Raw genomic sequence first — 13069 nt, 5'->3', positions numbered from 1 at the left:
TTTAGCAACCATGCGTGATGCGGTGAGTTTATTCCTGCTGGTAATATGTATATTGGTGGCAACTAATGTAATCTTGTCCGACGTTGTAACTAAAACAACTTTAATAATGTAAGTAGCTCTTGATGATTACAGAAAAGTTTGGAGACCCCTGTATAGGTCCCTTGAGAATTACTATTCCTGGCTTTGGAGCCCCAAAAGAAAGAGGCCTGCTCACAAACAATGTTACTGTCTTTACTGAAAAGTACAGATTCTGTCCATTATTACTGTAGCTGTTGAGCTTGGAAGTATTTGAAATGCATCCATAAATAGATCCAAGCCCAGCTTAGAAAAACTGGTAATTTCCCAGTCAAACCTAATAGCATCCCTACTGAGAAGTGCCACCAGCTTTCTCTCTGGCCATCAGTGTGATCCTACCTATTTAAAAACCTAAATCGGGTGTGAGTGGGGAGAGTGATATCATAACCATATAATCCATGACCTTAGTGACACAGCTTAGAAATATTATGAATGTTCAGTTCTCCATTAAGCACTTCACACCAGCCTGTTTCTAAATATTCCATGGGGCCAATCCTCAAAACTGTTTGTGCCTGTAGGTTCAACTTACACATGGAAATGGCTTGATTTATGTGTGCTAGGTACTGAAAACGGTGATCTTGCAGTGGTAAATCCATTTACTAATGCTTAATATCACTCCAAGATGGCATAATATTCTCATGAGTAAATCCCATGACATGGGTAGCGAATGAAAGCTTGAGGATGTGGGGGTCTGGTGTTATAAATGCAGTGTACATCCCTGATCATCTGTACAACTTGGAGGCCCATTAGGATGGCGGACGGAAACCGGTTCCATCCGCAATGGTCGCGGCAAAAATACTCCTGACCGCACCGCGGATAATTCGCGGTAGCGATTAGGATATTTCTGTCATCACACACCGACCGCGGCGGACGGATCACATCAAAGACCGCCGCAAGCGGACGTTACCACAGAAACACCGTCCGCCGCGGACGCATTGACCGCGGAAGCAGGCCCAACTGCCGCCAGACCTGCGGAGAGTCCGGCCGCACGATTAGGATAACCCCGCCATCCCAACGGAACTCACCACCTTCCTCGACCGCCGCTGAAAAAAAGCACCGACAAACGGAGCTTGACTGCGGGAGGACTAAACGGACATCACCCCTGCCGTCAAACCGATTAAAAAATGGTGGACGGAAGTAAATACAAAACACAAAAACAGGACACACACCCACCTGAAACACCCACCCCCAACAACTACACTCCCCAATGACACCCCCCTCCACAAACAAGAGCACCCAAGTCACCACACCCACAGAACACCTGACTGGCAACAACCATTGGGACACAACCACCACACAGAGTATAAAATGAATCCCTCCCATTACCACAATCCTTTGCATCACAGCACAGCTGGAAGAAAGAGGCAGAATAGCACAAACAGCAGACACACACAAACACACACACAACCTGCACACCAACACACCCACCACACAAACCCCCACAACACCATCCCTACATATCACACACCTGCATACCCCACCACACCCCACCAACACCTTGCACATCACACACCATGGCACCCAAGAAAAACCTCAAGTTCACAGAGAGTGAGTTAAAGGTCATGGTGGAGGAAATCATCCGTGTCGAACCACATCTGTCCGGTACCCTAGTCCAGCAGACCACCTTGGCAACTAAAACCACCATGTGGGACAGGATAGTGACCAGAGTCAATGCTTCAGGGACCGTGCCACGCACCAAACATGAGATCCAGAGGCGGTTGCATGACCTCAAAGCAAGGGTGAACTACACTACAACTCCCAACAGGCCCCTATGTCCACAGGGAGGGTGGTGGTGGTGGGTGGGTGAGAGTCCAGCACTACAACTCCCAACAGGCCCCCATGTCCACAGGGAGGGTGGGGGTGGGTGGGTGTGTGGGGGGCCCAGCACTACAACTCACTTCCGGCCCCCATGTCCCATCCCAGAGCAGGATGGAGTCCACCCACCATTTGCTGACCAGTGCATCTCCCCCGTCAAACTTACAGGTAGTTAGACATCTTCACAGGGGCACCATCCAATAGCAGGACCGAACCACACAAAACCAAGTATTGTCTCCCCACCTCCACACCACCATAATGCCCAGTACTGTCTACCACACCAACATGATGACACCAACAACCATGTCCTGATTCCCTAGAAATGTGTAATGTAACAACAACAAACCTGTCATGTCCACAGCATTGATTATTAAATTCTTGTCCCTCAGGTGATCGCAACTTGACAGGTGAAACCAGCAACCGCCAGCACCAGTCGCCCCCCTCACAGCCAGGACTCTCCGGTGAAGATTACATGGACACCTCGGGTGCAGAGGACGATGCTGGCCCAAGCACACTCCCAGGGCCATCAGGCTCCCAGGACATCCCTGCCTCCACCACCTTGGCCAGTGTCACAACACCAAAACCTGCCATTGTGAGCTGTGCAGCTACCACTACCACCACTCCTGCCAGTGCCACCCTGCCTGACCCATTGTCCGATGATGGTCCATCAACATCTCAGGCTAGCAGGGAGAGTGGACGGGGGAGGACACAGGTGGGGCCACAGCTCACGAACAGGAGTGCAGGTGGAAGGGGAGGTCGGGAACAACACCCAGCTCATCCTGGGACCGAGACCCTGGATGCCATTGCCAGAGTGCAAGCCTCCTACGAGCGGTCGCAGGCACAGGCGGATCGGGCACACCAAGACTCGCTACAGACCTGCCAGCTGTTGCGGTCCATGGACATCCGAATGGGAGCAATTGTTGACCTCATGGGGCAGCAGACAGCTCTCTGGAGGGAGTGGTTATCCCGCGCCACACCACCTCCCCCTCCCCCAAGTGGCCAGAGGGACAGGGCACCAACACCACCTCCCCTCCCCCAAGTGGCCAGCGGGACAGGGCACCAACACCACCTCCCCCTCCCCAAGTGGCCAGCGGGACAGGGCACTAACACCACCGCCACCATCACCTACCTGAGGCCACTGACAGGAAGGTGGTCCCAAAACAACCTGCCCCCACAGCTGGCTCCGCTCCGGCTCCAAGACGGAGGGGCCGTCCAAGGCTGGATCCAGCACAGTGCAGTGGCAATGTACCATCCACCCACTCGAAGAGGGGCTGCCACTGACTTCACCCTTCCTTGAGCCTGGCATTTACTCTGCGAACTATCTTGCTCCACAATGCCAAGCATTGACACACATCTGTTGGACTAGGTGTACATCACACAATGTGGTGTCCCCACGGTGTTGTCATCTGACATGAACTTCAACTCACACTTCCCCCCAACACCTATTTGTAAATATGCACTAACAGCAATCCACACCCTGTAAATAAAAATCACGGAAACACTGAAGGCTGTGTGATCTCTATGTTGAAACACAGGTCTGTCTCAGTTGTTGTCATCACCAGGTGCAGGGATTAATGTTGTTTGGAATCATGGCTCTGTGTGAGTGACCTATGGACAGTCAGAGAACAACTAGCACAGTTCAGGAAACTGAATCACACCCATCACACAACAACGTACTGCAACAGCCCACATCCCACAATCATCTCAAAGTAAGCGGATCACGGGACACACATCAGGGAGCATTGCTCGTGCACCATGTCCCACACACATGTGCAAACAGAACATAACAGGCAGCATTCACACACCACATCCACCCATCACCAGCAGACATATGTCACGCATTGAACAGCAGCACAAGAGGTAGTTACTCACATTCAAGGAAAGTAGCGATCAATGAGCTGACGCCTCTAGTCCACCCCTTCTTCCACACCACTATCCTCATCACTGGACATGGGTGGTATGGGAGGCGGAGCAACCTGTTGGTCTGCAGGGTTCATGATCAGTTCAATATTCTTGCGTAAGGCCAGGTTGTGGAGCATGCAGCAGGCAATCACTATTTTGCATACTTTGCCGGGTGAGTATGGCAGGGCCCCTCTGGTTTTATCCAGGCAGCGAAACCTAGACTTCAGCAGTCCAAATGTACGTTCCACCACCCGACGTGTCTTCCCATGGGCCTCATTATAGCGCATTTCACCTGGGGTAGTAGGATTCCGTAGGGGGCTTAGCAGCCACGGGTGGTTTGGGTATGCAGAGTCGCCTAGGTGGGCGGATGACAGACACATACATCATTACCAGGATTGGTGTGAACAGCATGGCAACATATAACACAGTAGTCATCACAGCACACTCACCAACAAGCCACACACGTTCTTGACGCAGATTAGCCATCAGTTGGGGGACAATGCTGCTCCTGGACCTTGCCATGCCGAGAGTTCGAGAGATCCGGTCTCGTCCCTTCACCGCAGCAGAGCTGGAGCTCCTTGTGGACGGTGTGCTCCGCCACTATGAACGGCTCTACCGTGCCCCCGGACAGGTGGTAAGTGCAGTGGGGGACATGTTGGTGTGCATGAGGTGGTCACTGACTCCTGGCTTCTGCAATCTTGGCGGTGTGCTGTGGGACCTTTTACATGTGTTGCACTGTGCATGGCTGATGAAAGATACGTGTTGCTCCTATCTGTGTGAATGGCCAACTGTCCACTGACTTGCCCCCTCTTGTCTCCCATCATGGTAGGTCAAGCCGCACCTTCGCAAGGCTGTGTGGAGGACCATAGCAAGTGATGTACGGGCAGTGGAGGTGTACAATAGGCGACACACACACTGCCCCAAGCGGTGGGACGACATCTCCAGGCTCAGCAAGAATGTGGCAGAGATGACACTGGGGATGATTCCAAGATCAGGCCGGCTTGCACGACGTACCATCACCCCTCTAATGGTCCGTATCATAGCTGTGACACATCCTGACCTATCCGCCCGGTTGAGAGGGGAGCAGCAGCAAACTAGCGGTAAGCAGACCGAATGGGTTTGTGACTTGTGAGTGCATGCATGTATTGCTGCTCACACACAGTAGTGACATCTGTGGTGTGTATGTTGTGCTGCAATTGCATGTTGGTGCCATTAGCGGAGTGAGCGTTAGCATCAATGTCAGCCAGGTGGACATACCAGTTGCATTGTAGTGCAGGGTCCCAGGACATGCCGTTGAGGTCTGCGGTCCCATGGCATCACATGTGTGGTGGTCAGCATGCACTTGCCCTGTTTGTTTGATGTACATGTTTCACAGGCACCTCCGGTTCTATGACATGAGGATGTCTGGTAGGGGTGGTTTGTGTGCAGGATGGGTGCTACATGTTGGTCAGCAATCAAGGAAGTTTTGATTATGTAATTTGCAGTACGTGAGTGTGGCACTTAGGTATACCTCTTTTCTCTCTCTTTCAGCTTTGGACGAGGGCATTGACCCACGAATGACGGAGCTTAGTGGTGGAAATGCATCCGGATCAGAGATCACACACACGTAGAATGAGACTGAAGAGAGCAGCCCCGGAGAGGGGGACAGAACTGTCCCTGAGGACTCACACGTGGAGACACCATCGTCCTCATCTTCAAACAGTGTTGGTGACACGGGGAGTGGGCAATCTACACCTTCAGTCGGTACACAGCACACTGGGCCTACACTGCCACCAACTACAACAAGTACTGCTTGTGCTCGCCAGAGTAGGGGGAGAAGAGTGGCATTCGGTGCAGGCACCGCTGCCCCTGCCCCTATGACACAAACTGCCCTTTGTGCTGAGGCAGTTGATCTGCTGTGACAGCTGTTTGTAGGGCAGACCAACATGATCAATGCATTCCAAGACCACAATAGGAAGTTGGGGCAGGTGGTAGCATTCATGGAGGTGATGCATGGCGATGTTGCTGGTCTCCACAGAACAGTTCCGTCATTATCCAACACAGTGTCTGCAGCCATTCAACAGTCGCATAGACAAGGTTCTACTTCAGTTCCCCCATCCACACCACTTGATGTCTCAGCGGAGAGTGACATTTCTGAGCAGGCCTCATTTTCTGGGTATTGCACTAGAAGCAGGCACAGGCAGCAAAGCAGGGCATGGAGGCCACAGACACCATCCCCTAGGACAGGGAAATCTTTCACAGAACACGACATCAGCTACCCTGGAGTTGACACACAGGATCCTAAAGGGGTTTTAGGGGACAGGGATTCACATGTAACACAGGCATCCCCCTCAAAAGGTACTCCCAAGGCAAGGGCGCCTCCCAAGGACAGGGACTCTCCCAAGGACAAGGACACTACAAAGGACAGGGCAACTCCCAAGGCCAGGGACACTCCCAAGGACAAGGACACTACAAAGGACAGGGCAACTCCCAAGGCCAGGGACACTCCCAAGGACAGGGACACTACAAAGGACAGGGCAACTCCCAGGGACAGAGCACTGCCCACGGATAAGGCACATTCCAAAGACAGTACACCTCCTAGGGCAAAGGTGTCTCCCACGACCACGGAACCTCCCAGGGCCAAGGCTTCTCCCATTCACAGCACATCCACCAAGGACAGGCATACATCACCCCTGCGTCCCCTGAAGCTGGTGTTGTTGAAGGAACGTATACCACATGTGTCAGAGGTAGAGTCCCCCCATACCTCTACTCCCATCCACACCCGGTGAAGCAGAAGAAGGAGTACACTGTTGTTGCATCCCCCATTACACATGATACAGAGGGCATAGCAAGCGTCAAGCAGGGTCCAGCACATCCCCAGAGAGCAGACCACCACCAGCACATGATCCACCTTTGATGGGTGATGTTTCAGATGAGCCCGCACCACTTACCAGTCCAGTCATCTCCAGGGTGCCCTTACATATCCAAAAGAAACGGAGACACAAACCAGTGACACCTGACCACCCCTGTGTCGCAACAGTACAGCATTCCCAGCTCCCAGAGCCACCCTGCCTTCTGGCCCATACAGCCCCTGTGGCTCATCATTTCAGTGGTCCTAGTGGGTCAGCTGCAGTTCACTCTCATGTGTCAGATAGTGGCACTGTGACTGTTGTTCGCTGTCATGCCTCATGTAGTAGCACTGTGTCAGTTGTGCCCTCTCCTGTTTCAGGTACTGCCACTGTGTGTGTCCGCCACTCTCATGTCTCAGATGCTGGCATGGTAATTGTTGGTCACTGTACAGGGACATGTCCTGGCAGTGTGTCTGGGTCTATGGCTCATGTGTCAGTCAGTAGATCTGTGGCTGTGTCTCACACTCCTGTATCTGGTGCTGGCAGTGTGTCTGGGTCTATGGCTCATGTGTCAGTCACTAGATCTGTGGCTGTGTCTCATACTCCTGTATCTGGTGCTGGCAGTGTTTCTGGGTCTATGGCTCATGTGTCAGTCACTACATCTGTGGCTGTGTCTCACACTCCTGTTTCTGGTGCTGCCAGTGTGTCTGGGTCTATGGCTCATGTGTCAGTCACTGGTACTGTTATGTAAACATGAATGACACAGCCCGAAATGCATTGGGTTTTTAAATAAAGAAATGCTGCTCCGAACTATTGGTTGCATTTGGATCATATTTTCGCAGAAGTCCGGATGGGCACACGTAAATACGAGAAGTTTCCAAAATGCATTTTGTTACGTATGTGGATCTGTAAAAGAAAAAGAATATCTTGAATAACCGCGGATGAAATTAGAAAAAATTTGATTAAAGCTAAATGATGATTAATTGGTTGGACCTTGTATCCAGTAAAGCAGTGCGTCTGGGAGTGGAGCGTGGAACCTGCGCTCCCCATTTCAATGTAGTCACTGGTACTGTGGCTGTATCTCCCAATCCTGTATCAGATCCTGCCACTGTGTCCGAAGCTACTAGGTCAATCAGTCCACCTGATTCTGTGCTGTGAGGTGCAGTTCCCATCACTCACATGTCATTGTACTTGGTGTCTGGATTGTCCATTGTGACCACCCTTGCATTATTAATGTCCATGGGACGGGGCGCATGACACACGTCCTTGTGCTGCCTCAGATGTACCTGCTCTGTTCTGTGCCATGGACTGTTGAAGCACTTAGCCCCTCTCATGTGCTGCCTCAGATGTACCTGCTCTGTTCTGTGCCATGGCCTGTTGATGCTCTGTGCCCCTCTCATGTGCTGCATCAGATGTACCTGCTCTGTTCTGTGCCATGGACTGTTGATGCACGTATCCCCTCTCATGTGCTGCATCAGATGTACCTGCTCTGTTCTGTGCCATGGACTGTTGATGCACTTAGCCCCTCTCATGTGCTGCATCAGATGTACCTGCTCTGTTCTGTGCCATGGAGTATTGATGCACTTATCCCCTCTCATGTGCTGCATCAGATGTACCTGCTCTTTGCCATGGACTGTTGATGCACTTAGCCCCTCTCATGTGCTGCATCAGATGTACCTGTTCTTTGCCATGGACTGCTGATGCTCTGTGCCCCTCTCATGTGCTGCCTCAGATGTGGCTCCTCTGTTCTTTGCCATGGACTGTTGATGCACTTTGCCCCTCTCATGTGCTGCATCAGATGTACCTGTTCTGTTGTGAACACTGCCCTGTTGCTGTTAGTATGCTGCATTGTGCTCTCTCATGTGCTGCCTCAGATGGACCTGCTCTGTTGTGAACACTGCCCTGTTGCTGTTAGGATGCTACATTGTGCCCTCTCATGTGCTGCATCAGATGGACCTGTTCTTTGCCATGGACTGTTGATGCACTTATCCCCTCTCACGTGCTGCCTCAGATGTAACTGCCCTGTTCTGTGCCATGGACTGTTGATGCACTAAGCCCCTCTCATGTGCTGCCTCAGATGTACCTGCTCTGTTCTGTGCCATGACCTGTTGATGCTCTGTGCCCCTCTCATGTGCTGCCTCAGATGTACCTGCTCTGTTCTGTACCATGGCCTGTTGATGCTCGTTGCCCCTCTCATGTGCTGCCTCAGATGTACCTGCTCTGTTCCGTACCATGGCCTGTTGATGCTTGTTGCCCCTCTCATGTGCTGCATCAGATGTACCTGTTCTGTTCTATCCAGTGCCCATGCTCCTGTCTACTCTAGGAGTCAACCCCTATTATGTGCAATATAGCAAGTTATTCCTGTGTAGTGGTTTCGCTGTGTCATTCCTGGTTGTCTCCTTGCATTGTTGATATATTGGTGCTATCGTAAATGCTGTGTCCCCAACATGCCCCTCCCCCTCCCCACGTCACAGCCCCGGCAGGTACTCCCCTTCCGACAGTAATTGTTGTGTTTGCGTAACTGCGTCGTCGTCGGCGACGGTCCATGACTTGCTGGTGGTGGAGCACGAAGAGGAGCGGAAATGCGTGTAGTGCTGGGTCCATGACGGAGATCTGCCTGTGGTGGGTATCTCTCTGCAATGTTTTGCCTCTCCGCTGTGGTGAATCCGCCGTGTTCAGGATGGTGGTTTTTCTGCTGCGATTTGCTGTGTCTTTTCCGCCATAGTGATTACGTGGACGGTCGGAGACATCATTCCGTACGGCGGTGTCTCTGGATTGGTTACGTCCGCCGCGGGGTCGGGTGTATTTACGCGGCGGTGCATGTTCTTTCGCGGCGTACGGAAATTTAACAGTGCTTCCCATCCTAAAATGCGGACGGACTGGCCGTGGCTGGCGGACTGAAAAAAAGGCATTTTCCGCCTACTCAAGGCCGGCGGTCGTCCTTCCGTCCGCCATCCTAATCGACCCCAAAATTTGGTTATATGCTGAACTGAAATCCAGTGTGGAGAAAACTTTGGCCTTGTCCAATATAATGACCTCTCATTGATGAGTGGTTGAAGTTGACAATCTGCCACTACACAATGATTCAGCTGGTGCAGTTCAATACATAGTCTTACCTTGCCATTCATCTTCTTGGCTATCAACACAGATGACAACCACTCCAATGTGTTAACCTGTTCAAGAACACCTTCATTGCCCCACTCATCCAGTATTGCCTTGACTGTAGAATGTGTTGTAAAGGGTATGTTCTGCACTTTTCTGACAGTCAGCACATTATCCTTAAAGATGATCTGATGTTGAAAGTTTTTCAAACATACCTATCTGTCACTAAAAAGTCTTTGAAGTCCTCAAGCAGGTGCGTGACATCTATATCTTGTATACTAAAAATGTATGGTGGATTGCATTTTCAGGTTTTGTTACTTAGTTCAGCCCAAAATGTTTACTAATAGTCTAGAACTAATACTTTGGTGACCGCACTTTAGTCCTTGAAGGTCAAATTTGCTTAGAACGCACACCTTGGAGTTTGACTTTATGGCCACCATATGCTGCAGGAATGACTCTGCTAAGCTTCAAGATCTCTTCATTTTTAACTTGTCGTATGTCCCTTTGGAGATCATAGGGATCCTTGAGCAGTGTACAAAAAGAAGTTCAAATTGCTTCTGTTGACTAACATGTCACACTTGGCTTGATTTTTATCCTTTTCCTTGCCTATGATTGCCACAAGGAGTGCCCAATTATCGAATAACTCCCCATTATCTGGAATATCCTTTTCCTCAATAACAGTATACAATGTGTTCTGAGTTCCTGACACACCTTAAATAAGTGACCCTTCTTACCACATCCCATGCATGGCTTTCCCATTGCTGGACACGTTTTTTTGGAAGCTAATTTAAAGGTTGATCTGAACCTAAAACATACTGCTTTGGATCAAAAGGATAGGTATAACAAATAGGATACTTTACATTGCATGCGTTTACAATGCATGTGATTACAACGCGGTTGTAACAGAGACCTTGTTGTTACATCGCAGGACATTACAACACAAGTCGTTAAATCGACTTGCTGTAGGAGGTGCGCTGGACTTAGGAATAGTATAATTTACTATTCCAACTCCAGTATGCGCAACAATAGGGAAGGAGTTGAAATAGTAAATTATTCTAATCCTTTTGTTTTGTTTTTTTAAAAAATTTTATTGAGCAGATTCGAGAAATACAAAAGAAAATATGCCATATAAAAATTTACAAAACTATTATACAAGAAAGAATATTTGAAAGAAAAGGGAAGAGAAAAAGGAGCAATCCAAAATCCGAGATGGCAAAACATTTCATAAATTTTTAAGGCGAACAAATAATAGAATCAGCATATGTTACATGCTGGTTTCATTCCATCAAAACAATAACATATTAGAGCTTTTAAGGACACTTTACAAGAGCCAAGTTCTCTAAACTAAAGTAGAAAACTTAAGAAGAGTCCTTTTTATGGACAACATATTAATTTGAACATATATTTAATTCCTTTGCAGCTCGTACCAGTTGGCTATTGGCGTCCAGATTTGTTCGCCATATGACCTTGATTTTTTGCCTCTGGTTTTATAAATCGCTATTTCCTGTTTATATATTGCTAATAATCTATTTAGCCATCCCTGAAAAGTTGGAGCTTCAGAGTCTTTCCATCTTGCTGCAAGAATAATTCTAAAGACAGCAGTGCCTATGTAGATAGTAGCGATTTCTATATTACTATGGCCTAGGGAATCGTCATATCCTAACAAAAACAGAGTTGTTGATGTTCTTATTTCATGTCTGAAAATTTCAGCCCAGTACTTCGCAATATTTTTTTTGATCTGTTCTAGTTTGGGGCATTCCGAGAACATATGTATGAGGTTAGCGGGTCCTGGTGTACATCTGGGACATTGATCATGTGCTATATTACCCCAAGTGAACAGTTTGGAGGGTGTGAAATATAAGTTATATATAGTTTTGTAAATTTGAGCCTTTAGATTAGAGGCAAGTAAAGCTTTAGAAGATAGATGTAGAATCATATCTATGTCGACATTTGCATTGTTCAATTTATTAACCCAACTTGTTTCGGTATATGCAAGATCGTCGGGGTGATTTCTTATGAATATGTCGTATATATTACTTATTCTAGTTGCTTGTTTTCCTATAAGATCTAGGAGTGGTATAGGTTTTAGGTCTATATTTGATATTATTTGTCTGAGGATGGTGTAAATTTGAATGAATTTTAGATAATCAGTAGAGGAAATTTGATATTTGACATGTATTTCTTCAAATGTTGTTTTGCCTTCTCTGCCAAGGAAATCGCCAATAGTTATAAGACCTGAATTCTCCCAGCGCCTAGTGATATTATCGTTAAGGTAGTGTGGTATTACTGCGCTATACCATAGAGGTGTATATTTGGTATATTTTGAAATTGTCAGCGTTTTGATGGTTCTATTCCAGGTTTTGAAAGCATCTGTAATAGTTTTAAATTTTATCTTTTTAAAATATGAAGGTTCTAGTTGTCTCAGCAGTAGGCCTCTGGCTTTTCTGCCCAGCGTTAGTTCATAGACTGATGGTATAAGCTGGTCTTGATCATTTTGATTATTGGTGCGAGGTGTGAGCAAGACCGTCATTTGTTGTAGGAGGGTTGCCCATAGGTAGTATGTTAGATTTGGAATGGCTAAACCACCTCTAGAGGATGGCAATGTTAGCTTAGATAGTGCTCTTCTTGTTTTCCCATAATTCCATATAAACGAGGATATCGCTCGGTCTAATATTTTCATTGTATCATTGCTAGCTAGAAGGGGAATTGCTCGAAACAGATATAAGATCTTTGGAAATACCGTCATTTTAACATAATTTCCTCTGCCAATTATGGAAAGATGGAGGTTATTTACTCTAAGAAGGTCTGCCTTAACTTTTTTGATTAGAGGGTCATAGTTTAGTTGGTTAATTTTGTTAATTATTGGCGAGATATTCACCCCTAGGTATTTTGCGCTGTTAACTCTATGTTGGCTTATAAACGGGGTATTCTCAGTGCATATAACCATGGTTTTATCTTTATTTAGTGAGTAGCCTGAATATAGCCCAAAAGATCGAGTGGTTTCTCCAATTTCGATTATAGCCTCTGTGGGGTTTGTTGTTACAACCGCCACGTCATCGGCATAGGCAAGCACTTTAGTGCTGTATATGCCTACTTTAATGGGTTTGATCGTCGGTGATGTTATCAATTTAAGAATTAATGGATTGATATATAGTGCGAAGAGTAATAGAGAGCACGGGCAGCCTTGTCGTGTACCTCTCTGAATACTGATGTTTTCAGACTCGCACCCACCGGTCATAACTCTCGCCTTGGGGTCCACATAGAGGACTTTAATAGATTTTATGAAGACCGGGCCGATGTTGTTAATAGCTAGTATTTCCCAAAGAAACTGCCAAGAGACCCGGTCA

This window comes from Lissotriton vulgaris, chromosome 5 (assembly GCF_964263255.1).
Source record: "Lissotriton vulgaris chromosome 5, aLisVul1.2, whole genome shotgun sequence".
Lineage (NCBI taxonomy): Eukaryota > Metazoa > Chordata > Amphibia > Caudata > Salamandridae > Lissotriton > Lissotriton vulgaris.
Note: the sequence above shows the minus strand (reverse complement) of the source record.